Source organism: Bufo bufo, chromosome 2 (genome assembly GCF_905171765.1).
Source record: "Bufo bufo chromosome 2, aBufBuf1.1, whole genome shotgun sequence".
In the NCBI taxonomy this organism is placed as follows: domain Eukaryota; kingdom Metazoa; phylum Chordata; class Amphibia; order Anura; family Bufonidae; genus Bufo; species Bufo bufo.
This window is the reverse complement of record NC_053390.1, coordinates 467,211,765-467,239,635: the sequence shown is the minus strand read 5'-3', so window position 1 is coordinate 467,239,635 and position 27,871 is coordinate 467,211,765. Positions and strand designations below refer to the sequence as shown.

The window sequence follows — 27,871 nt, the reverse complement described above, 5'->3', positions numbered from 1 at the left end:
GAAACTCTGTTCTTTTGAGTTAGGGCAAGGTTCTTCCACTCCTCTGCCCTCCAGTCCACATTTTGAACCCCAGATCAAGCTCCCAGAACCCTTTTCTGGAGACCGGAAGAGGTTTCTCTCCTTTAAGGAGAGTTGCAAACTCTACTTCCGTTTGCGCCCTCCGGTCCCGAGAGCCAACGCGTGGGGATTATCATTTCTCTTCTACAGGGTGATCCCCAGGCCTGGGCATTCTCGTTACCTCCTGGGGCTAGTTGTCTAACTTCTGTGGAGGGGTTTTTTCAGGCCCTGGGTACCCTCTATGACGAACCAGACAGGGCCCTGGTAGCCGAGACGGCTCTTAGGGCACTGGTTCAGAGCCATCTCCCTGCGGAGGAGTATTGCACCCAATTCAGACAGTGGTGTGTCCCCTCAGGATGGAATGAACCAGCCCTAAAGAGTCAGTTTAGGTCTGGTCTATCTGATAATTTGAAAGATCTATTGGTCAATTACCAAATTCCTGAGACCTTAGAGGAGATGATGACCCTAGTTGTCCGACTTGACAGACGAGTTAGAGAGAGACGACAAGAACGACAGTTCTGTTCTCAGATGGTGGTCCAGCCAGAGGCCTTTTCCAGGACAACACTGAGGTCTCCACCGAGGAACCCATGCAGGTTGGCATGACCCGGGGTAATCTTCGTCGCAGATGCGGAGAGTGCTTCTACTATGGAGATCCTGGCCATTGGATCAACAAGTGTCCTAAGAGGGTCCTCTCTGACAAGTCTCCTAAGGCAAGACAACCTAAAGACCAGGTACACCCTGATTCTTCTAAAGGTAAGCTTTTGGTACCCATAACAATTTCTCTGGGGGTTAATAAGTGGCCGGGTAAGGCCTTTATTGACTCCGGTTCAGCGGCCAGCTTTATTGACTTTGAGTTTGCTTGTAAATTGGGTATTCCAATGTTTGCTTTACCTACACCTATCCATGTCATGGCTATTGATGCTACTCCCCTGATTGGTGGTACGGTGAGGTCATGTACCTCTGAAATTTCTCTGTCCATGGGTGTGTGCCACTCTGAGAGATGTTCTCTTCTAGTCCTGGAGAACCTACCGGTTGAGGTGGTATTAGGGTTGCCTTGGCTCCGTTTACATAACCCCACAATTGATTGGTCCAAAGGAGAGTTGGTGAAATGGGGACCTAAGTGTGACTCATGCTTGTCCGTGGTCCAGGCTGGGGTTTCAGTAGGGTCTAATACATTACCCTCTGTTATTAAGGAATATTCTGATGTGTTCTCGTCCCTTACTCCAGAGGTTCTACCCCCCCATAGACCTTATGATTGCGCCATAGAGCTAATTGAGGGTGCCGAATTTCCTAAAGGTCAAATTTATAATCTTTCAGGGCCCGAACGCAAGGCTATGGAAGATTATATTAAGGAGAGCCTTGCTAAAGGGCATATTAGACCTTCAGTCTCTCCTATGGGAGCAGGGTTTTTCTTTGTTAAAAAGAAGGATGGTGGTCTTATGCCTTGTATTGATTACCGGAGATTGAATAAGATCACTGTCCAAAATAGATACTCTCTCCCATTGATTCCGGATTTATTTAACCAGGTTCTGGGGGCAACCTGGTTTTCCAAGATTGACCTGAAAGGGGCATACAATCTAATCCGAATCAAGGAGGGAGACGAATGGAAGACAGCGTTCAATACTCCGATAGGACACTTTGAATATCAGGTGATGCCTTTTGGACTCAGCAATGCCCCAGCTGTGTTCCAAAACTTAATGAACAATATTCTCAGGGAGTTCTTAGGTAAATTTATTATTGTCTATCTTGACGACATTTTGATATTCTCTCCAGATTTCGAATCTCATGTGTCTCATGTCAAACAAGTATTAGAGGTGTTGAGGGAGAACCAGCTATCCGCTAAGCAAGAGAAATGTGTGTCTTTGGTGTACAGGAGATACTGTTTCTAGGGCATGTTTTGACTCCTCACGCCTTTAAGATGGATCCTGGTAAGGTTTTAGCAATTAAGGAATGGGTAAGGCCTTCATCCTTAAAGGCTTTACAACGGTTTTTGGGTTTCGCTAATTACTATCGTAAATTTATCATGAATTTTTCTGTAATTGCTAAGCCATTGACCGACCTTACGAAGAAAGGGGCGGATTTGGAGAATTGGTCTACCAAGGCCATCTCTTCATTTGAAACCTTAAAAAAGGCATTTAGTAGCGCTCCCATTCTGATTCAGCCTGATCCGGAGAAACCTTTTATTGTGGAGGTGGATGCGTCCGAGGATGGCGCAGGAGCAGTCCTTTCACAAGGTCCTGCTAGCCTCACTAACCTAAGACCGTGTGCCTTCTTCTCCAGGAAATTCTCTCCCACGGAGAGAAACTACGACATAGGGAATAGGGAGCTGCTGGCTATTAAATGGGCATTTGAGGAGTGGAGGCATTTTTTGGAGGGGGCAAGGCATTGAGTAACTGTTGTCACTGATCATAAAAACCTAATGTTTCTCGAGTCAGCTAAGAGGTTGAATCCCCGACAAGCCCGATGGGCTCTGTTTTTTACCCATTTTGATTTCTCCATTACGTTCAGGCCGGGAAGTAAAAATGTGAAAGCAGACGCATTATCTCGGAGCTTCCAAGCTTTTCAACCCACTGAGACGCCGCCTGAATCCATCCTACCAACAAACATCTTCTTAGCAGCTCTAACCCAGGATATCTCGGCTCGCATTAAGGCTGAACAACATCTGGCACCGGCATCCACCCCAACAGATAAGTTGTTTGTTCCCGTACAATTTCGTCTCCAGCTGTTGGGGGAGTGTCACGATTCTGCCTTTTGTGGACATCCGGGTGTTGAGGGGCACTAAGGATCTGGTTTCTAGATCTTATTGGTGGCCCACTCTGACCAGGGATGTTAAGTCCTACGTGTCAGCCTGTGAGGTTTGTGCCAGGTCTAAGACACCTAGGACTCGCCCTGCTGGTAACCTACGACCCCTACCCATTCCCAGTAGACCCTGGTCCCATATCTCGATGGACTTTATAACTGACCTACCGCTGGCGGAGGGTAAGACTGTGATTTGGGTAGTGGTCGATAGGTTTAGCAAGATGGTTAATTTCATTCCCCTGTCTAAACTTCCGAATGCTAAAACCCTGGCGTCTATTTTTGTGTGAGAGATTGTTCGTTTACATGGCATCCCGGAAAATATTGTTTCTGACAGGAGTGTGCAGTTTGTGTCCAAATTCTGGAGGGCCTTCTGTCAAAGATGTAAAATTTCATTGTCTTTTTCTTCAGCCTACCATCCTCAGAGTAATGGGCAGACTGAATGCCTTAATCAGTCTGTGGAACAATTCTTGAGGTTGTATGTTGCTGATGACCAGCAATTATGGGTCAAATTCCTTCCGTTGGCTGAATTTGCTTTGAATAACCGTGTCAATTCTTTCGCTGGGGTCTCCCCTTTCTTTTGTAACCATGGTTTTCATCCCCGTTTTCATTCTGGGTCGTCCGTCTCCTCCTCTAACCCTGAAGCGGATAAACTCTCCTCCGAACTGTGCACAGTTTGGGCCCGGGTTCAATCAAACCTAGAAAAGGCTCAATGTTCTCAAAAACTCAAGGCCGATAGGAGACGTTCAAGGGGGGTAAACTTTCAGGTTGGGGATAAAGTATGGTTGTCCTCCAAGAATCTATCTCTCAAGGTAACTTCTAAAAAATTTGCTCCTCGTTTTATTGGACCATATAAGATCACGGAAGTGATTAACCCGGTATCTTTTAGGTTGGAGCTGCCTGAGTCATTCCACATTCATAATTTGTTCCATAAATCTCTGCTTAAAAAATATTTTGAACCGGTAGTAACATCAAAAGCCTCGCCTCCGCCGGTTCTTGTTAATGATGCTGTTGAGTATGTGGTGTCTAAAATAGTGGATGTCAGGAAGGTGCGTAATTCCTTGCAGTACCTGATTCACTGGAAGGGGTATGGACCTGAAGAGAGATCTTGGGTACCTGCCAGGGAGGTTCATGCTCCTAGACTTGTTCGTAAATTTCATTTAGAACACCCTGAAAAGCCATCGCCTGAAGTCTTGGGTCCGGTGGCCCCTCGTAAAAGGGGGGGTACTGTCACGGGGTTCCGAAGGTGCACTTGGTCCCCCATTGCCCGCAGACCTGTTGCTTAGCTTTTGGAATGAGGTTCTGTGTTTGACCTCATTCCCAGGGCGGCTTTACTATTACTAGCTGGGTGGCTCCCTGCTCCTAGTCTGCCTTGAGCGCCGAGCTGATCACTCGGTGCTCGACTGGTTGGTCTGTCGGTCATGTGACGCTGGCCACGTCACATGACCCTCACTCCCCACTATAAATACAGGCAGCCTGCTGGCTACAGGTTGCCTGTTAATTTCTAGGTTCCTGGCTATTTGTTGGACTGCTGAATACTTACCTGATCCTGTTCCCTGACCATCCTTTTGCCTGCTCCTCCTGTACTGCGCATCCGTCCTGGTATTGTGACCTCGGCTCCCACCTGACTACTCTCTTAGGACTCCTCTTGTACTTCTCTACTCTCCTGGTATTTGACCCCGGCTTCTCGTACACGTACACGTACAATACAGTAAAACACTCCCACACAAAATACTCCCCTCTGCCTTTACATACAATTACCTTACACAATGGGTTGATGTAATTATCACAGGCAGGAGAATTACCAATGTCTTCTGTCCTGGAGACAACCGAGGAGTAAGTCAATTATCTCTCAGGACAAAGGGAAATCACCAATACACACGTGGAGACAATAGGACAGATATCACTACTCAAATATACAATGTCCCACCCTTTACAGTACACATAGACATTTAACATATCCCAAAATGGCACAAATTAGACCAGGGGTTCAAAAGTTAGTAAAAGTCATTTGTGAACAAAGGAAGCATGGCTTTTCTGCCCAGAACCAGTTTTTACAGAGTTAGGCTGTGTGAGATAATTGGCTTAACTGGGTGTGGTAAGCCAACTAGGTACAGAAAATACCTCTATTCACAACAGCAAAACTACACAAAAATACATAACTCCTATCAAACTGAACAGAACCCCCAGATTCAACTTATCCCCAGATGGCTTGGATCTGAGCACTCAGTATATCCGAACAGTGATCAGATGCCACAAACACGGTCAAATCGCCATGGGGCTGATGAGAGGGCCCATAATTCCGGGGCAAGAGGCTGGAAACCAGCCTTCTCCACCACCCAGTGGCGAGGTTGGTTTTGCCACATTTCTCCCCTTTTCCAAACAGACTAACAGGGTATCTGACTTTCTGCCGGTCAGTGCCCATGTTAGTCCAGCAGCCCACCCACAAAATAGAAACAGCAGTACAGCCCACCCACAATAAATGGTTACTACACTTGAGCAAGGGATAAACTTGTCCATGTCCAGGTGCCTCACCATAGCTGTGTGGGGGACTGGAAGACTGCCTTGGTGGGTTGCTGAGAGGGCAGAGACCAGCAGTACTCTGCACTGGTGCCAGCGCTACCACGGAAGTAGTCTGGTTGGAGCCTGGTTGTTGGAGGGGGAGACCGACTGTCTACCCTTTAGATAGACCACCATGCTGCTGTGGGGGGAGACCGACTGTCTCCCCTTTGGCTAAACAGCCCTGTTGCTGGGGGACAGGACCGACTGTCCCTACCCCCTGTGCTGTGAGTGCAGAGACCATGGTCCCATCTGCACTGTTGTGGGGCTTACTGTCTCCCCCTGGTGCGTTAAACCTCCGCTTGGCGATGTAGACTGTGCTCCTTATTCCTTGTAGATCACACAGCCGCTGGGGAATGGAGACTGGGCTCCCAATTCCCTGCATATCACACTGCCGCTGGGGAATGGAGACTGGGCTCCCAATTCCCTGCATATCACACTGCCGCTGGGGAATGGAGACTGGGCTCCCAATTCCGTGCATATCACACTGCCGCTGGGGAATGGAGACTGGGCTCCCAATTCCCTGTACATCACACGGCCGCTGGGGAATGGAGACTGGGCTCCCTATTCCCTGCATATCACACGGCCGCTGGGGAATGGAGACTGGGCTCCCAATTCCCTGCATATTATACTGCCGCTGGGGGATGGAGACTGGGCTCCCAATTTCCTGCACACACGGCCGCTGGGGAATGGAGACTGGGCTCCCAATTCCCTGCATATCACACTGCCGCTGGGGAATGGAGACTGGGCTCCCAATTCCCTGTACATCACACGGCCGCTGGGGAATGGAGATTGGGCTCCCAATTCCCTGTAGATTACACTGCCGCTGGGGAATGGAGACTGGGCTCCCAATTCCCTGCATATCAAACGGCCGCTGGGGAATGGAGACTGGGCTCCCAATTCTCAATAACTCCCATTGCCGCTGGGGGACAGGACCGACTGTCTCTGCCCCCTGTAACTCAGCCTGCCGCTGGGGAATGGAGACTGGGCTCCCAATTCCCTGCAGGAGCAGTGGAGAGACCTCGGTCCCATCTCCACCGGCCACCTGGGGTTCTTCCCAGTAAACATCCACAATATCCTTCCAGCTGAAGGGCTCTGGACCTGGGTCTGACTTCTTGCTCTCCTGCTGAGCCTTCCTAATGGAGTGGAAGAGATCTCGGTAGTCCTGCTCCAGTTCCCACTCCAGGGTTGCTAGGTGAGCCAGGTATTTCTCTACCTCATGGGGGTCATCCCAATCCTGCCTAGCCTCTCTCTTGTAGAAAATGTCCTGAAGTCTGGACTGTGCAGGGCTCCCGAAGTCAGGCTCTGCAAAGGACTCCCATAACAAGCCAGGACCATCAAACTCCTCTCCCTCTGGCTTGTCATGCTCAGCTGTCCAGGGTATATACTGTGCCATATACCACCAGAGCGCCTGGTAGGCATCCTCCAGCCATAGCTCCTGCCATACCCTTTGCTCTAGTTCCTTCACCCATTCCTCCAGGGGCTGCTCTCCCAGGAAGGGCATCCGCAGGACCACTTACTTCTGCAATCACTGCTCTTCACTGGGGAGACTCTCGCCTCGCTGGTATTGTACATTATCCAGGGCCTGGTATCAGATGCCTTTCCTTAATGCATCCCAGCCATCCAGGTCTTCCTCATCGTATGCCACTGCTGGTTCCATCCTGCTGCTGTCAGGGTCGCTGTACTGGGACATGCGTTGCCCTAAAATTGTAATTCCAGGGAATGGTGTTTCTTTGTAGCTGTCCTTCTGGGCTGTGAGAACGATCCCGCCGCTTGCCACCAATTGTAACGGCATACAAGGGAATGCTCCAAACTCCGAATGGAACCTCACGAATAGCTGCTAGCAGACGAATTGGAAACGCACCCAAGCGGCTTACACTCCTAGCAATCGGTCTCTAACAGCATGCAGTGAATCCCCCCAAGAATTAAACGAGGCTTCGTGTTGAGGGTCAAGCAGTGGTCACCCATAGCTGTGTGTTTATTGATCTTATATAACATTGGTACACACTAGTACCACCGACAGGGTTTTGTAAAAACAACCAATAAACACGTACAATACAGTAAAACACTCCCACACAAAATCCTCCCCTCTGCCTGTCATACAATTACCTTACACAATGGGTTGATGTAATTATCACAGGCAGGAGAATACACAATGTCTTCTGCCATGGAGACAACCGAGGAGTTAGTCAATTATCTCTCAGGACAAAGGGAAATCACCAATACACTTGTGGAGACAATAGGACTACTCAAATATACAATGTCCCACCGTTTACAGTACACATAGACATTTAACATATCCCAAAATGGCACGAATTAGACCAGGGGTCAAAGGTTAGTAAAAGTCCTTTGTGAACAAAGGAAGCATGGCTTTTCTGCCCAGAACCAGTTTTTACAGAGTTAGGCTGTGTGAGATAATTGGCTTAACTGGGTGTGGTAAGCCAACTAGGTACAGAAAATACCTCTATTCACAACAGCAAAACTACACAAAAATACATAACTCCTATCAAACTGAACAGAACCCCCAGATTCAACTTATCCCCAGATGGCTTGGATCTGAGCGCTCAGTATATCCGAACAGCGCTCAGATGCCACAAACATAGTCAAATCGCCATGGGGTTTTAGTTTAGCATGGGCTGATGAGCGGGCCCATAATCCTGGGGCAAGAGGCTGGCAACCAGGCTTCTCCACCACCCACTGGCGAGGTTGGTTTCGCCACAATGCGAGACAGGTGTTACAGATCCTAAGAGAGACTAAGTTGTATGCTAAGATGGAAAAGTGTATATTTGCTGTACAGGAAGTGCAATTTCTGGGTTACCTGTTCTCATCCTCAGGTTTTCGTATGGATCCCGAGAAGCTCCGTACCGTGTTGGACTGGGATCGACCCGATAATCTAAGGGCGCTTATGCGGTTTTGGGGGGTTTACCAACTACTACCGTAAATTTATCTTGAACTATACAACGGTGGTTAAACCTTTAACAGACATGACTAGGAAGGGTGCTGATATTTCTATCTGGTCTGATGCGGCATTACAGGCAATTTCTGCTGCTGGGGGAGGAATGGATGGAGGGACTAGAACAGTTCAGAAGAAAAGGTGTAGGGTAAAAAATATACATAAACCTCTTAAATGTTTGTATACTAATGCCAGAAGTCTGACTAATAAAACTGGGGAACTGGAATTAGTGATGTGTGAGGAGGACTATGACATAGTGGGAATAACTGAGACATGGCTGGATGATAGCTATGACTCAGTTATTCCCACTATGTCATAGTCCTCCTCACACATCACTAATTCCAGTTCCCCAGTTTTATTAGTCAGACTTCTGGCATTAGTATACATACATTTAAGAGGTTTATGTATATTTTTTACCCTACACCTTTTCTTCTGGATGATAGCTATAACTGGGCGGTTAGTATACATTAGTATACAAACATTTAAGAGGTTTATGTATATTTTTTACCCTACACCTTTTCTTCTGGATGATAGCTATAACTGGGCGGTTAATTTACAGGGTTACTGGGCGGTTAATTTACAGGGTTACAGTCTGTTTAGAAAGCATCGCCAAAACCGGAGAGGGGGAGGGGTCTGCCTTTATGTAAAGTCCTGTCTAAAGCCCACAGTCCGAGAAGATACAAGTGAGCGACATGAACATGTGGAGTCACTGTGGGTAGAAATACATGGAGGCAAAAACAATAATAAATTATTAATAGGAGTTTATTATAAACCACCTAATATACAGAAAATCTACTACTAAACGATATAGACAAGGAGGCAAATCATAATGAGGTTGTTATTATGGGGGACTCAACTACCCAGATATAGACTGGGAAACTGAAACCTGTACATCTCATAAAGGAAACAGGTTCTTGGCAATAACCAAAGACAATTACCTTTCCCAACTGGTTCAGGACCCGACTAGAGGGACGGCCATACTAGACTTAGTATTAACCAATAGACCTGACAGAACAACAGATGTGCAGGTTGGGGGACACCTGGGAAATAGTGACCATAAAGTAATAACCTTCCAATTTTCATTCAAAAGAGTGTTTCTTCAGGGAGGAACAAAAATACCAAACTTCAAAAACGCTACATTTAGCCAACTAAGAGAGGCCATAGGCCTAACTAACTGGGACAAAGTCCTAAAAAATAAATATACAGCCACAAAATGGGATATTTTTGAAAGCATCCTAAAATCTAATTGTGAGAGGTACATAACTTATGGGAATAAAGGGTTAAGGAACAAGAAGAAACCAATGTGGATAACTGTAAAGAAGGCAATAGACAAATAGACAAAAAGAAAGCATTTAAATTACTAAAACAGGAGGGTAGTGAGGAAGCACTGAAAAACTATAAGGAAAAACATAGAATATGTAAAAAAACAAATAAAAGCGGCCAAACTAGAGACCGAGAGATTAATTGCCAAAGAGAGTAAAACTAACCCTAAAATTATATAAATGGTAAAAAGTATAAATCTAAAGATGTCGGCCCTTTACAGAGTGATGAGGGGGGAGTTGCAGAGAGTAATGAGGAGAAAGCAAAGCTATTAAATATTTTTTTCTCCACTGTATTCACTGAAGAAAATAAACTGTCAGATGAAATGCAGAATGTAAAAGTAAATTCCCCATTAAAAGTGCCCTGTCTGAACCAGGAAGAAGTACAGTGGCATCTTAAAAAGATTAAAATAGACAAAACGCTAGGACCGGATGGCAAACAACCCCGTATCCTAAGAGAATTAAAGGGTTTCTACCACCAGAAATACTGTTATGTAGCTTACTGACATTAGCGATGCGCTAATGTCAGCACTACATTACAGTATGTTTCTAACATTAGTCCCTGCAGCCGTTTTTGTTAAAAAAGCACTTTTATTATATGCTAATGAGCCTCTAGGTGCTATGTGGGCATAAAATCAGCACCTAGAGGCTCCGTCCATTCACGCTTTATCCCGCCCAGGTCCAGTGTTCTGCCCGCCCAGCTCCTCTTGATTGATGCCACTGTTCCCTGCATCGTTGGCAAAATCCCGCGCCTGTGCCATTCACTGCTGTCTTCGGCGCAGGCGCAGTGAGTGAAGGCCGCTCTCCTGATGCCGGCTTCCTCACTGTGACGTAGTCGGCGCAGGCGCAGTGAGGAATCCGGCACCAGGATCGCATCATTCACTCACTGCGCCTGCGCCGAAGACAGAAGTGAACGGTACAGGCGCGGGATTTCGCCAACGATGCAGGGAACAGTGGCATCAATCAAGAGGAGCAGGGCGGGCAGAACAGGGGACCTGGGCGGGATAATGGGTGAGTGGCAGAGCCTCTAGGTGCTGATTTTACGCCCACATAGCACCTAGAGGCTCATTAGCATATAATAAAAGTTTTTTAACAAAAACGGCTGCAGGGACTAATGTTAGAAACATACTGTTATGTAGTGCTGACATTAGCGCATCGCTAATGTCAGTCAGCTACATAACAGTATTTCTGGTGGTAGAAAGCCTTTAAGTAATGTCATAGCCAGACCTTTATTTCTGATATTTAAGGACTCTATACTGACAGGAAGTGTTCCACAGGATTGGCGCATAGCAAATGTGGTGCCAATATTCAAAAAGGGTCAACAAACAGAGCACGGAAATTATAGGCCGGTAAGTTTAACATCTGTCGTGGGTAAACTGAAGGTTTTCTAAGAGATGCTATCTTGGAGCACCTCAATGAAAATAAGCAAATAACGCCATATCAGCATGGCTTCATGAGGGATCTGTCATGTCAAACTAATTTAATCAGTTTCTATGAGGAGGTAAGTTTTTGACTTGACAGCGGCGAATCAATGGATGTTGTATATCTGGACTTCTGCAACGCATTTGACACTGTACCACATAAAAGATTAGTCTATAAAATGAGAATGCTCGGACTGGGAGAAAATATCTGTATGTGGGTAAGTAACTGGCTCAGTAATAGAAAACAGAGGGTGGTTATTAATGGTACACACTCAGATTGGGTCACTGTCACTAGTGGGGTACCTCAGGGGTCAGTATTGGGCCCTATCCTCTTCAATATATTTATTAATGATCTTGTAGAAGGCTTGCACAGTAAAATATAAATTTTTGCAGATGACACTAAACTGTGTAAAGTAATTGACACGGAGGAGGACAGTATACTACTACAGAGGGATCTGGAGAGATTGGAGGCTTGGGCAGAGAAGTGGCAGATGAGGTTTAACACTGATAAATGTAAGGTTATGCACATGGGTAGGAATAATACAAGTCACCCGTACATACTAAATGGTAAAACACTGGGTAACACTGACATGGAAAATGACTTGGGAATTTTAGTGAACAGCAAACTAAGCTGTAAAAAAACAGTGTAAGGCAGCTGCTGCCAACAGGGCCGGCGCTACCATAGAGGCAAGGGGGGCAATTGCCCCCGGGCCCCTGACTCCTTAGGGGCCCCCAGCGCCGGCCCGGCCGCAACTACTATTATATCTATAATTCTATTGTGTGCCTGTGTGGCGCCGTGCCGCAGTAATGTAATTAAAACTGGGCTAGAGGGCCGGAGGCTGGAGTGGAGGGGCCCCCCGCCGGACGCCGGCGGCTGCTGTGGCTGCGCTGCTTGTCTCTTTAAGAGATCCGAGACTGGAGCAGCGGCATGCACAGCACAGGCAAGGCAGGCACGTCTAGCTGACGTATGTTATGTTGCCACAGGCTCCGCCCCCCCTGCCCAGAGCAGAGAACTTGTATTGAAGGAGAAGCAAAGCAGTGGCGTACCTACCATAGGCAGACCACGCAGCTGCTATGGGGCCCGTGAGGAAGGGGGGCCCCCAGTGGAGGAGAGTCCCCCCCCCATCTATCTTCCTAACTTTCTCCCGTCTGCTAGCCCCGCCTCCTAGCTCCGCCTCCCGCCTGATTCCTCTGGATTGCCACAAGCCCACCAGTAATGAAGTGACGACTTGTAGGTGAGGACTGTGCAGAGGTGTATGTGTGGAGGGAGGGGGGTCACTCAGCTTTCCCAGGCTATTCCTCTGCACATATGCCATTCAGAACAGGAGGAAAGCTGGGTGCTATTATGTAATGTGACTCAGCTTTCCTGATGTCCTGTATGGCACAAGTGCAGAGGCATGAGAAGATATGAGGGGAGGTGGGAGTTGTATTAGGCTACTTTCACACCTGCGTTCGGGGTTCCGCTTGTGAGCTCCGTTTGAAGGGTCTCACAAGCGGCCCCGAACGGATCCGTCTGGCCCCAATGCATTCTGAGTGGACGCGGATCCGCTGAGAATGCATTCGGGTGTCCGCCTGGCCGTGCGGAGGCAAACGGATCCGTCCTGACTTACAATGTAAGTCAATGGGGACGGATCCGTTTGAAGATGACACAATATTGCTCAATTTCAAACAGATCCGTCCCCCATTGACTTTCAATGTAAAGTCTGGACGGATCCGTCTGACTAACTTTCACACTTAGATTTTTTTCTGAAATACAATGCAGACGGATCCGTTCTGAACGGATCCCATCGTCTGCATTATAGGAGCGGATCCGTCTGGGCAGACATCAGACGGACCCGCTCTGAACGCTAGTATGAAAGTAGCCCTTATACTCAGCTTTCTCAGACTATTCTCATGTCTCTCCACATGTGCCATGCAGGATAGCAGAAAAGCTGGGTGCTGTTACATCATGTAATGTCACTCAGATTTCCTGCTATCCTGCAAGGCATAAATGCAGATAATAAGAACATGGAAAGGCAGAGCGGAGGGGGTCACCCAGCTTTCCCAGAGACTCCTGTCTCTGCACATGTGTCATGCAGGATAGCAAGTAGAGATGAGCGAACTTCTGTTTTAAGTTCGGCGTCTAAAGTTCAGCTTCCGGTTAGCGGAGGATCCCGATATGGATTCCGAATTCCGTTGTGGTCCGTGGTAGCGGAATCAATAATGGCCATTATTGATTCCGCTACCACGGACCACAACGGAATTCGGAATCCATATCGGGATCCTCCGCTAACCGGAAGCCGAACTTTAGACGCCGAACTTAAAACAGAAGTTCGCTCATCTCTAATAGCAAGTAATGTCAGTGTCTCCCAGCTGTCCTGCATGACACAGGGGATGGGGGAGGGGGGGGGGGGGGCACTCACTTCCTCACACTTTTCTCATGTCTCTGCGCATGTGCAATGCTGGACAGTAGGAAAGTTGGGTGGTATTACATCATGTAATGCCCCAGATTCTTGTCAATATATGCTGAACACCGCCGGAAGCCAGGGTTGGCGGGGCATACTGGCACTGGGACGGGTGAGATGGTGCCTGGGATGGATGGATCCGACCCAGTTTAATCAACCAACCTACCAGTAACTGGTTGATTAAAATGGATCGGGATCCATCCCAGTCTGGTAGGTTGGTTGATTAAACTGGGTCGGATCCATCCCAGGCACCATCTCACCCGTGCCAGTGTACTAACCCGCCCTGGTTCTGTTTGGAGTCAGTTGGACTGGAGAAATGTGCATTTAGGGGGATGTTTACTTGTACATCTTGCTTTGCCACTTGCATTTGTTTACAATAAGGGACGTTAAAGTCAGCAAGTGTCATGTGGGGGGGGGGCCCCTTATTGTTTTCCGCCCCAGGGCCCCATTTCACCTAGAACCGGCCCTGGCTGCCAATCCCAATAAGATAATGGGTTGCATCAAAAGGAGCATAGATGCCCGTGAGGAGAACATAATCCTACCACTTTACAAATCACAGGTCAGACCACACATGGAGTACTGTGTACAGTTTTGGGCTCCTGTGAACAAGGCAGACATAGCAGAGCTGGAGAGGGTTCAGAGGAGGGCAACTAAAGTAATTACGGGAATGAGGGAATTACAGTAACCTAAAAGGTTATCAAAATTAGGGTTATTCACTTTAGAAAAAAGACGACTGAGGGGAGATCTAATTACTATGTATAAATACAGGGAGTGCAGAATTATTAGGCAAATGAGTATTTTGACTACATCATCCTCTTTATGCATGTTGTCTTACTCCAAGCTGTATAGGCTCGAAAGCCTACTACCAATTAAGCATATTAGGTGATGCGCATCTCTGTAATGAGAAGGGGTGTGGTCTAATGACATCAACACCCTATATTAGGTGTGCATAATTATTAGGCAACTTCCTTTCCTTTGGCAAAATGGGTCGAAGGAAGGACTTGACAGGCTCAGAAAAGTCAAAAATAGTGAGATATCTTGCAGAGGGATGCAGCACTCTTAAAATTGCAAAGCTTCTGAAGCGTGATCATCGAACAATCAAGCGTTTCATTCAAAATAGTCAACAGGGTCGCAAGAAGCGTGTGGAAAAACCAAGGCGCAAAATAACTGCCCATGAACTGAGAAAAGTCAAGCGTGCAGCTGCCAAGATGCCACTTGCCACCAGTTTGGCTATATTTTAGAGCTGCAACATCACTGGAGTGCCCAAAAGCACAAGGTGTGCAATCCTCAGAGACATGGCCAAGGTAAGAAAGGCTGAAAGACGACCACCACTGAACAAGACACACAAGCTGAAACGTCAAGACTGGGCCAAGAAATATCTCAAGACTGATTTTTCTAAGGTTTTATGGACTGATGAAATGAGAGTGAGTCTTGATGGGCCAGATGGATGGGCCCGTGGCTGGATTGGTAAAGGGCAGAGAGCTCCAGTCCGACTCAGACGCCAGCAAGGTGCAGGTGGAGTACTGGTTTGGGCTGGTATCATCAAAGATGAGCTTGTGGGGCCTTTTCGGGTTGAGGATGGAGTCAAGCTCAACTCCCAGTCCTACTGCCAGTTTCTGGAAGACACCTTCTTCAAGCAGTGGTACAGGAAGAAGTCTGCATCCTTCAAGAAAAACATGATTTTCATGCAGGACAATTCTCCATCACACGCGTCCAAGTACTCCACAGCGTGGCTGGCAAGAAAGGGTATAAAAGAAGAAAATCTAATGACATGGCCTCCTTGTTCACCTGATCTGAACCCCATTGAGAACCTGTGGTCCATCATCAAATGTGAGATTTACAAGGAGGGAAAACAGTACACCTCTCTGAACAGTGTCTGGGAGGCTGTGGTTGCTGCTGCACGCAATGTTGATGGTGAACAGATCAAAACACTGACAGAATCCATGGATGGCAGGCTTTTGAGTGTCCTTGCAAAGAAAGGTGGCTATATTGGTCACTGATTTGTTTTTGTTTTGTTTTTGAATGTCAGAAATGTATATTTGTGAATGTTGAGATGTTATATTGGTTTCACTGGTAAAAATAAATAATTGAAATGGGTATATATTTGTTTTTTGTTAAGTTGCCTAATAATTATGCACAGTAATAGTCACCTGCACACACAGATATCCCCCTAAAATAGCTAAAACTAAAAACAAACTAAAAACTACTTCCAAAAATATTCAGCTTTGATATTAATGAGTTTTTTGGGTTTATTGAGAAGATGGTTGTTGTTCAATAATAAAATTAATCCTCAAAAATACAACTTGCCTAATAATTCTGCACTCCCTGTATATCAGGGGTCAGTACAGAGATCTCTCCCATCATCTATTTATCCCCAGGACTGTGACTGTGACAAGGGGAAATCCTCTGCGCCTCGAGGAAAGAAGGTTTGTACACAAACATAGAAGATGATTCTTTATAGTAAGAGCAGTGAGACTATGGAACTCTCTGACTGAGGAGGTGGTGATGGTAAGTTCACTAAAAGAGTTCAAACTGGGCCTGGATGTATTTCTGGAGTGTAATAATATTACAGGCTATAGCTAGTAGAGAGGGGTTGTTGATCTAGGGAGTTATCTGATTGCCTGAATGGAGTAGGGAAGGAGTTTTTTTCACCTTGGGGAAAATTGGCTTCTACCTCACAGTTTTTTTTTTTTTGCCTTCCTCTGGATCAATTTGCAGGATAACAGGCCGAACTGGATGGACAAATGTCTTTTTTCGGCCTTATATACTATGTTACTATGAAAGAATGTTTCGCTTCGGCCCCTATTCTGGTGCAACCGGACGTGTCTCAGCCATTTATTGTTGAGGGTGACGCGTCCGAGGTAGGGGTAGGAGAAATCTTGTCGCAGGGTCCTTCACCCAGTCAATGGCGCCCATGTGCATTTTTCTCGAAAAAACTCTCGACTGCTGAAAGGAATTATGATGTGGGGAATAGGGAATTGCTGGCCATTAAGTTAGCGTTCGAGGAATGGCGGCATTGGTTGGAAGGAGCAATTCATCCTATTACGGTAATTACGGATCACAAGAATCTGGCCTACCTGGAGTCGGCTAAGCGACTGAACCCAAGGCAGGCCAGATGGTCATTGTTTTTCACCAGATTTAACTTCATAGTCACTTACCGCCCTGGGGTTAAAAACGTCAAGGCGGATGCTTTGTCGCGTAGCTTTCCTTGGGGGGGGGGGGGGGGGGGCGGGGGTGAGTCTAATGACCCTAGTCCCATTTTATTTGAAGGGGTAGTCATATCCACTCTTTATCCTGATCTCGATGCTAAGATGTTGGAGGCACAGGAGGATGCTCCGGACTCTTGTCCTCCAGGGAAATTGTTTGCTCCCTCCGAATTACGTCACAAGGTGTTCAAGGAACATCACTGTACAGTGCTTTCTGGGAACCGTGGGAGCAGATCGACTGTCGATCTCATCTCTCGCAGATTCTGGTGGCCGGGGTTGCGTAAGTGGGTTGACTATGTGTCAGCCTGTGGTACCTGTGCACGTGCTAAGGTGACACATACTCGGCCTTCCGGATCTCTGCTTCCATTGCCTATCCCGTCCAGACCTTGGACCCATTTGTCCATGGATTTTATCACAGATTTACCAAATTCTTCGGGGAAAAAACATGATTCTGGTGGCTGTCGATCGTTTTAGTATTATGGCACATTTTATTGCATGACCTAGTCTACCCAATGCTAAATCTCCTGCACAGATGTTTGTTGACAACATTGTGAAACTACATGGCATTCCCTCTGATGTGGTATCCGATAGAGGGACTCCGTTTGTTTCCAGATTCTGGAAAGCGTTCTGTACTCGTCTGGGTGTACAATTGTCCTTCTCTTCAGCTTTTCATCCTCAGTCAATCGGACAGATGGAGCGCACTAATCAGAATCTGGAGACTTTACTTGAGATGTTTTGTTTCAGAGAATCAGGAAGAGCGGTCTTCATTTTTGTCGTTAGCTGAGTTTGCTATAAATAACCGCAGACAGGTATCCACTGATAAGTCGCTGTTTTTTGGGGCATATGGATTCCATCCACAGTTTGGTACATTTTCTGGTGCTCAAAATTCCGGCATTCCTGAGGAGGAACGATTTTCCTCTTCTTTGTCTTCTATTTGGCGGAAAATCCAAAATAACCTGAAACAGATGGGCAACAGGTATAAGCGTACGGCTGACAGGAGACGTATGAGTGGTCCGGACCCGAGAGTGGGTGATTCTGTGTGGTTGTCTACAAGAAACATTAAACTTAAGGAACCTTCTTGGAAGTTGGGCCCAAGATTTATTAGTCCATATAAGATCACTGCCATTGTTAACCCTGTAGCCTTCCGTCTTGAACTTCCTCAGGCTTTGAAAATCCATAATGTATTTCATAAATCGTTGTTAAAGAAATGTGTCAAACCTGTTGAGACGTCCTCCTTACCTCCCACTCCTGTCATGGGGGACGGCAATTTAGAATTTCAGATCAGCAGGATTGTGGACTCCCGAGTTCTCCGGAGATCCCTCCAGTATCTCGGAGAGGGTATGGAACAGAGGAGAGGATGTGGGTTCCAGCGACCGATGTTAATGCTAGTCATCTGGTGAGAGCATTCCAAAGAGCTCATCCTGATAAGGTCGGTCCTGGGTGCCCGGAGGTCACCCATAGAAGGGGTGTGTGTTGCTGGTATGTCCACACCTCCTATTCAGATGTGGATCATGTGACCTTTACCTCTCCCTATTTATTCTGACTTTACCCATCACTCCTTCATTTGGTTTTGGAAGAGCTGGAGTGTGGTTCTTATTGAAGTCCTTTTCATCCATCATCCTCAGAAGTTAAGTGTTCCGCTTATTGTGTTTTGTATCCCCCCCCCCGGTTGTTTACTAGGCCTCAGCGAGACGCTGGTTCCTTCACCAGGGAAGGAACGGATCTCTGCACTGTCATTACCTTTAGGGCATCCGAGGGTTACCAGGGTTTTCCAGGTCCCTGTGTATGGGCATTTCTACCATTGAGAGGTGTCTATACGGATAGGAGTTAGGGCCAGGAGCAGGGTTTTATAGGTGGTGACCTTTCCCTTCCCTAGAGGTGAGGCCTTGTTTCTTTCCTCTTCCTTCTTGTTGTCTTTTGGTGTTCCCCCTACTATATTCATGACAGCCACCTCACCTCTAGATCAGCAGGCTGCTGCCACTTGCGGTACAAAACAGCTCAGTGAACTTCCAGTCTGTCCCATTGATGTAGAATGGACTTCATCTTGGCATCAAGGTCAGTCCTTTCTTTGTTGGGTTTCCTTTGCTGGGTTACCTAGCCTTTCATCTGCCGCAGTCCAACATCTTCATCTTGTATTCGCCCCCATTCTTCATTAGTTATCCCTAATATCTTGGGTAGAGCACGGGCCTCCCCACTTGTCTGTGCCGCGACTGCTGGAGGTGAGAACTTGCGGAAGTCTGAAGTTTCATCCTCTTCTTTTTGTTCATCGTGATCCCCTTCCGGAGTTTCGAAAGTGACCCTCGACAGACCACCGGCATTAGTGTTCTCTGTAGCGGAGCGGTAGAGAATCGAGAAATCATACTTTGCAAGGCGAGCTGCCCAACGTTGCTCCAGGGCTCCCAGCTTGGCAGTGTCCAGATGGGCCAGGGGGTTGTTGTCAGTCCGTACAAAGATCTTAGCCCCTGTCAAATATCCCGCAAACTTCTCAGTCATGGCCCACACCAGGGTAAGGAGTTCCAGCCAAAAAGGAACTGTAGTTGTGGGGGTTTCGCTCTGTATCCCGCAGGGACCTACTGGCATAGGCGATAACTCTTTCGTGTCCATCTTGTACCTGCGACAGGACTGCCCCGAGTCCGTAGAAACTGCCATCAGTAGATAAGAGGAACGGGTTGTCGAAGTCGGCATAAGCCAAGATGGGGGCCGATGTCAGGGCTTCTTTCACAGCCTGGAAGGCCTCCTCCTGCTTCTGTCCCTTAGGGAACACTTTGCCCCTTGGGTCTCTGTCACGACTGTGACTGATCCAGACAGGTCTGGAAGGAGAAGGTCGCAGCGACTTGCTACTCGCGATAGCTTGTGAGTTTGCTCCGTGGTTCAGGGTATGTCATCTGGGTTTTGCCTTGTGAACCTTTTTGTCCTGACTGGGAGTTTGTAGGCATCCTTCTCAGGTGAGTCCTGTCTGCCACTCCCAGCTACTATATTAGTTTCACTTTCACTTGCAGTCATTGCCAGATATAGTCTTTACTTCCAGTTCTATTCTGACCTTTGAAGGAGATCGTTTGATGGTGTTGCTGTGGAGCTCTTGTCCGGCGTGGACTGTCGTGATTGGGATCGCCTTCTCTGCTCGTGACTGGATAAGTCTATCTCTTATATAGTTTGTTTGTTGCTGTCTTCCCCTGCTGTTCTCCTAGACATGAGTGATGGTGACTAGTGCTCCCATCGGCCTTTCCCCACTCTAGGCTTTTTAGGGTGACTGAGGGTTTAGGCATCCTGCTCGCCGCACGGGTTCACACCCCGTCTAGGGTATCAGGGCAGACAGGTGCCAGCTTAGGGTTAGTCAGGGGTGGCCATAATATTCCCATCCGTAGATAAGGGTCCCCCTTTCCCTCCGTCTGGTGCGACACGACTGCTGCTGGGGTAGCGGTCGTGACAGTCTCCCAGCCGTTCCTCTCAACAAATCATATATTTTCGTAGTCTTTGATGAACCGCCGGTAATACCCGGTCAGTCCAAGGAAGACCTTCAACTCCCGCAGCGTTCTGGGCACTAGCCATTCTTGTATTGCAGCCACTTTGTCTTGGGACGGCAGCACTCCGTCTTGGGACACCGTATGGCCCAAGTACTCGATCTCCCTCTTGAAGAGATGACACTTCTTTGACTTTACCTTCAGGCCATGGCATCGCAGTCGCTCGAGTGCCTGCCCTAGTCGATTCAGGTGTTCTTGAAAAGTAGCAGAGTACACAATGATATCGTCCAGGTATATCAGAGTGGCTTCAAAATTTAGGTCCTAGAGCCGTCAGACTCCTCGATGCGAGGCAGAGGGTATGAGTCTCGTGCGGTGCACGCATTCAATCGCCGGTAATCCACACAAAATCGATAGTGCTGTCCTTCTTCTTGACAAGCACCACTGGGGCTGCCCAAGGGCTCTGGCTACCCCACACCACTCCGGAATCTATCATCTGTATCAACAATGTCTTCACTTCCTGGTACAACTTTGGCGGAATCTGCCGATATCTCTCCCGAACTGGAGGAGTGTCCCCTGCCGGTATCTCATGCGTGATAGCATCTGTGCAGCCAAAGTCATCGGCATAGCTGGCAAACGCAGTCTGATTCTCCCTCAGCATGGTTTCAACTGCTCGCAAGTGGTCCGAACTGAGAGCCTTCACATCTATCTCCATTTGGTCCAAGATGGTTCTCCCATACCATTCTGGGGTCAGCGCCTCTTCTGCGCTGACAGTAACTGCAAGGGTCCAAACAGTCTCACCTACTGGAGCTAGAGTCACTTCTCTCCGACTCAGCACTTATCCCTGATGTAGGTACACACGAGCCAGTTCCACTCCTGGAGTCAAGGAAACTTCTAGATGTCCCAGATTCACAGCTCTTATGGGTACTCGTCCATTCTGGACCACTGTCAGTGTCTAGGCATCCCTGGCCTAGCTCCCCTAGGCCTACTGGTTCAATGATCACCTCCATACCTTCAAGTTTGCGGAAGGTTCCCAGGGGCAGTGTCAGTACAATCTCCCAACCAGGAGGGAGGGTAAGGGTAGCCCTTCCCGGAACTCGGATAGTTCCCACAGACTGATGTGCTGGGACACTCTTCTGTGTCCCACAGAATCGGATCAACCGTTGAAATGCTTTCTGCGTGGGTTGTGTGGAGTGGCTTGCTTCCAATAACCCGGGCCCCATTTAGTGAACATTATCTGGTCCAATTCTCGCAGAATATTTATGCCTATTATCACCGGTACATCCTCTTTGAACGCCTCAGGGACCAGCAGGATACCTTTTCTCCCCACTTCTTGTCCACATAGCCGTACATTCATCCACACGACTCCCGTGACAGGGATCTGTTGTTGATTAGACGCTGTAACCTGGACCAATGTCTCTCGCTCTGGCTTGGCCAGCGCTTGAAAGTAAAGGTTGAAGTATGACTCAGGCATAGTCGTTACCTATGACCCAGTATCCACTAAGCATTCGTCAGGAATACCTTCAAATTCGGCTTGTATGATGGGACACCCTGCGACCAGGTGTTCGGAGCAATGCTGGGTAACTTGGCTCTCCACCTACCCCGCAGTACGCCTCACTACTGCGGTGGCTGGAAGTTTAACGGCAGTTCTGGGTGTCCAGATGGACCACTTCGACACCCTCTGGCGAAGTGTCTGTAATTTCCACACACTGCCAACACTGTGCCTCTTGACGGCCTTCTCTTTGCCTGCATGAAGGAGGTGCCCTTAGAACTTGACTGGCTGGCCTCAGTGGAGGATATTGAGGAACTTGGTGGTAAGGTAAATTATGGTGAGGATGTTCTGGTGTAGGAACCCGCGGGGCCGCCTGATAGGTTTGTTGTTGGGCCGGATAGGTGTTCTGGTTCTGGCCAAGCTGCCAGTTCGGTTGATGTACTGCTCCAAATTAATTAATGTTAAAGTATACGTATACTGAGAGATCAATACTGAGACAACACACAGCTGGGTTATAACAGGATCTCTGGTTTATTTACGGAACAGTAGACTGTATATAGGATGGAAAGGAGTGGGGGGTGTAAGGTGGCGTGTATCTTTTCTATTGGCTATAAACTCTGTATTTTCTGTCACATCAATGACCAGAGGAAGTTTTCCCCCCTCCCCCCTTGCTGGTGGGTGAAGCTGTTACTTCTTCTTTCTTTGAAGCTGCTTGCTTGAGCTGAACGGAAACCGTCTTGTGACACATGATAAAGCAAAGAGCAAGATTCTTGTTATAGGCATTGGCTGGGTACCTGGCCGCCATTTTAACTACAGTATAGTTCTCAACAAGCAAGTATCCATTTTGTATCAATAGTCCATAACAGTCTCCCCTTGGAAACTTGATTGTAGACTTTCCCTTACCTAATGAATCCCCTGGCATGCCATTCGTATCCTCTTCACCCACAGTGGCGACAACCTATCCCTAATGGATAAGTTCCCGGTTAATCGGACTTGTGGTAATACCTTGGGATTCATCTCACCCTATCTCAGCCAGGCATCTTAGTGAGGAGGGGGAGCTGTGTTGAGCGATGTTTCCTTCTGTTCTTCCTCATTGTAGAGAAGCATGATAGGGTGTTCATCAGTTTTCTTCATTCTTTTTTAAAAGGCGGGTCACACAAGTAAGAACAAGCTTAATTACTATATATATCACCAACAGTATTAGGGCTACCTGTAATATTCCTTGGACAATTCCCATGGGTTGAGGAAAGAGAAGGTATCAGACCACCATATCAGCTTTATGTGCGTCCAGCCATTTATCCCTTAGATCAGCCATTTTCTCTAGACCCACCTTAACTTGCAAATTACCCTGTGCGTCTATGTAATGGCAACAAGCGGGTCCCACAACCTGGCACATACCTCCATCTTTATCTGTAACATAGTCTAGAACTAATGTGTATTGGTTGGTGCCAATGATAAACTGGTTTTGCACACTGTTCGAGGTATTCATTAGTCTCATCACTTCCCATATTTGATCATCTAGATAATCAGTTGCCACCACCAGATGATCCCACATCTGCACTATCATGGGATATATGAAAAGGGTACTGAGAACTTTATTGGGAATGCTCATTTCTACAACATGTGGCTTGCCATTTGGCCTTACGATACAAGGTGTGTTTAGGAATAGCATTTATGTCAATTTCAGACACTTTGTGTCCACAAACTAAGTATATGTCTTCTGAATCTGCCACTGCTGTGCTATTGAATAATTGGGTAATTAATTTGGCAAATGTTATCCCTTTCGCCAGCTCATATCCTTTTAACTGACCTTCAGTGTTGTTAGCTAATATGCCTGTGATAAGGTCCTGTACAGTATGGTTGTTACAGGGTAGGTCTTTTCCGTTCACAGCATCTACACCAATACACTGCACATGGCTGTCTGTTTTTGAGTGATTGCAACCTGAGTGTATGTGTGGACTAAATGTCATACCTTTGGTTTGTACTTGGAGACAATAACAGTGTGTCCAGCTAGGAAAACATCTGACATTAGCCCAGTGTCCCTCTTGCCAGGGAGTAGAGCTATAATCTACCGAGGGTCCTGATCTGTTTATCATGAGCTATGGGGCATCTGCCTACCCTGCGACAGGTAAGGCCACTTCCCTGTCCTTGTGTTTACTGGATTTAACTTGGTATATGCTAGTGAGAAAGATGGTAGAAATAGACAGGTCAATCAGTTCAGAAAGCTCCACAGGTTTTGCAAAATATGGCATACTGGTTGGACTCATGGGACTGTGGGTACAGATCCAACAATCTCTCAGAGTCTTATTCAACCCCTGGACTAGAATTTGATGGTGCCGTGTCAGTGAATTGTCCCATTCATCACCCAGTGGCGTGAACACTGCTGATATGCCTACAGTCAAAGTCATGATAAGTAGATGGACCCTGATGGCTTATTGTTCCAGGGTTGTCGGGACAGCCATTACTCTTTTTTACAATGTGAGGCATGGATCCAGGTAAGCCTCCCTTCGAGTTTCACAGAGGTCGGGGTAGTCAGCAACACCTGGTAAGACCCCTTGTATCATGGTTCGAGGGTGTTTCTGATGTGTTTCTTGACCACCACCCACTCTACAGGTTTCAGAGTGTGGCTTCCCTCTAGGGAGTCAGGATCTGGAATGGAAGAGAAAACTTGTGCACATATGTTAGACAATTGTTTACTCAGGGGAATCACATATTTTGCAACAGATTCAAAATGCATTTGCAATTGCTGTGGGAAGTACTGCCCCATCCTAGGCCGTGTCCTAAACAAAATTTGGTGTGGAGGCCTAGGGGTGTGTCTAACTGAAAATAGTGCTATTGGCAGGCATTGTACCCAACTGAGCCCTGTCTCCCTAGTCATTTTCAGCATCTTGGACTTCAGTACCCCGTTCAGTCGTTTGACTTTGTCGCTGCTTTGGGTTCTGTAGGGTGTGCGATAGGCTAAGTGTGACCCTACCATCTTCCATACTTCTTGGGTTAATCTAGCAGTGAATGCTGGGCCCAGATCACTCTCAATGACCTCAGGTATTCCGAACCTACAAACAGTTTCCTGCATTAAATTCTTAGCAGTTGTTGTGTCTGTCTGATTTTGGACGGGGTAGGCTTCTGGCCACCCAGAGATCAAGTCTACCACTACTAGCACATATTGAAACCCTTGGCACATTGGCATCTGGATGTGGTCAATTTGACCGTTGTAACGGGTACTGGGCTTTGGGGAGACATTTAGTTGGTGTAGGCTCAGTTCTTACCGGGTTGCACTGCGCACAGATGAGGCAAGACTGAGTATGCCTCACCAGGACAGGGGTTATCCCTGGGGCCACCCATATTTTGTCTATTAGTTCTTTCATGATGGTCTTAGATTGGTGGGTGGGCCCATGAGCTATTGAAGCTATCAGAGGATAGAGAGCTTTGGGCAGAGATGCTCTTTTTCCTTGGGTCCACAGTCCAGATTCTTTCTCTTCTTGGGCTGACTCTTTTAGCCAATCCAATTTTTCTTGTGGCGTGGCCTGCTTCTGTAACTGGACTAGCAGGTCCCAGGAGACCTCTTTTGATTTCTGTGTTAGGTCTGTTGTGGACTCTGTTGCCATCAAGACTTGTGAGGGCTGTTCTTCTTCCTCTTTCACTGCTACTTGCTTTGCTGCTTGATCAGCTAGGGCCTTTCCTCTGGCTTCAGAGGTGTCAGCTCGAGTGTGCCTGTAGATCAATAAAATCTTCAGATTCTCCAGTATTCTCCCCCCTTGGAAGAGGGAGAAGAGCAGCAGGATTGAGGATGTGACATTATCAGGTAGGAGCAGGCTACCTTGCAACCATAGGTGACGTTGATTAGTCAGATGCCTAGGTTGTGTTTGTTGGAGAATGGCAGAAATGTCATGTGGTGCTAGGATAGTGAGGGGGTGGCCTAGTACCATATCAGAAGTGGTGGCCAGCAGGGCACTGGCTGCATGTACAGCTCTGACACAGGAAGGGGCAGCCCTGGCTACTGGGTCCAGTCTCTTTGTATGGTAGGACTTTGGGGTCCTTCAGGGTCACAGTGACTGGTGGGACATTGAGGCATCCAATATCCTGGGGTCCTCTGGCCCAGAGAGTATCAGGGATGAGGTGCAAAATGGTTTGCAGCGAATCCCCTTGCTCATATGAATCAGTGCAGAATTTTATTGTCAGACATCCGGCAGCTGTGGGTGTCACATAATTTGAGCGAAAACCACAAAGACCAAGAAGCAAGACAGTTTCTTATCAGAAAGAGGATCTTAAACTAACACAGCAGAAACTAACATTTCTGTGAAAAGAAAAAAGGTGGGGGTCAACTGATCCCCCGTAGCTGTCCTGCAATGTGGTGGAATGATCTGCTAATTTAGCTTTTGTCCATTTGTCTGTAAAGCACTGCGAAATATAGTAGCGCTATATAAGTGCATAAAATAAATAAATAAATAATCAGTGAGCAGTATTCACCGGTCTTATTCTCCACTATACTTTGCAAATCAGACCATGTACATCCATATGTTTGGTGCACTTGAGACAATTTCCTGTAAAATGGCATTGGGTGGGTCTCAGAGTCAGGCAGTAAATTCACTATAGTGAATAACTGTTGTGGAGTGAAAGACAATTATTTTGGGCAGGCCCTGGGGACGTGTTAGTGCCAGGGCTTCCCTAAGGGTTTTGTAATTGCCCCTCTCTAGATCTTGCATGTTTCTTTGCAATACAGTAATCTGAGACTGGCGGTGTTTGGATTCTGACGTACCCCCGTTCCATGGTGCCAATTGGTGAAGGGTGGGAGTCCTTGTGCCCGACACAGATTCTACCGCCTCGTCAGACTGCGTTTGATCGGGCTCTTCTGTTTGACCTCCCACCATTATGGGTGTGGGGGTCATGATCTAACGGGGAGTCATAAAAGTGCCATCCGGGTTTATCATCGGGTACAGCATAGAGATCACCGGGACACTAGGGGTGACATAGGAGTGACGGGGGGTCCGGACCGAATGATATTAAAGGTCCGTTCATGGGCGTTGGCTGGGGACAAGATGGCGCTGTAGCTAACAGTAATGGGACGTGCCGGGGAGTAGTTACCAAGGTGTGGTTTTGTGGGTGGGGAGCCCCACAGGCAAGGCACGTATCACGGGAGGAGGGATTCTGTTGACCACATGTTTTGCAGGTACACCCACCTGCTTTCTTCCCGGCGCCATTATAGGGCGGTGGCAAGTCATGTATCAATGCAACACCAGGTTTACAGAAATATCTCTGTCTTTTCTCATAAAAATTTTGTTCTCCCCCCCCGTCTGTTCAAATTCTTTACTACAGTCCAACCACACACGGACCATGTCTGTCAATTTATCATCCTCTAACTTCTCTCTTTTCTCATTCAACAACGTCTGCCACGTAACAGGGCAGTGTGCCACCTTTTGTTATGTTATACAGATGTAGCAGGGTTAGCACTCAAACTCTTAACTCAAATTTCTTAAATCATCATGTTATCTTGAAACAAAAGCCATTGAAAAGCAATTGAAGGTGTTTGCTTCTCCGGTCCGCCACGTACTGTTCGGGTGAACAGTAGCCCTTCGGGACACTTTCCTCATTTCCCATCTTCTGGATCCTTCACCTTGTTCTGGACAACACAGAAACCCGAAATGACACGTTGAGCCTAATGTCCCACACACTCTGGGTAGACACTGGCCGGTCTCCTCCCTTCTGTCGTCTCTCGGTCACAACACCGGGGTGACTGATTGACACAGGCACTTTAGAAGACCTTTGGGTTTCTATCAGTCTGTGTTTCCGTTACAAAGGGTCGCACATTAAAAACAATAAACCACAATACATCAAGGAAGAACCCTTGCGTACTGTCTAATCGTCTCTCGCACCTACTGGAGCCGCCTAAAGACTTCTGTATAGAGTAATCACTGGATGTGAAGACCTTTGAGTCCCGGTCAGCACACTCTGGGCTACCGCGGACCGCTCTCCCCCTTCTGTGATCGTCCCCTTTATGGAGATTTGAGTCAGACGCCGGGCTGAACTCCGATACAGGCACATAGGAGAACTCTGTGTCTCAGTCAGTGATACTTGTCAACAGGGTCTTCACAACTTATAGGCACAACACAGTACATCAAGACTTTAAAAAACAAATGGGGTTCTTACTTTCAGGCCCTCGGGGACGTCC

General features: G+C 47.4%; 2 long non-coding RNA genes across 2 annotated transcripts in view; one reads left to right on the top strand and one right to left on the bottom strand.

Moving 5' to 3' along the window:
* Positions 1–18,322: 18,322 nt before the first annotated feature.
* LOC120989525 lies at positions 18,323–26,091 on the bottom strand. Its single transcript, XR_005776272.1, has 3 exons — positions 25,658–26,091; positions 19,478–19,480; positions 18,323–18,334 (listed from the first exon to the last, which is right to left on the bottom strand). It is a non-coding gene; the product is annotated as an uncharacterized LOC120989525 (long non-coding RNA).
* LOC120989524 overlaps positions 24,913–27,871 on the top strand; it is a 26,382-nt gene continuing 23,423 nt past the window's right edge. The window contains exon 1 of the long non-coding RNA XR_005776271.1: positions 24,913–25,279. This is a non-coding gene — a long non-coding RNA (uncharacterized LOC120989524). The remainder of the gene's footprint in view (positions 25,280–27,871) is intronic.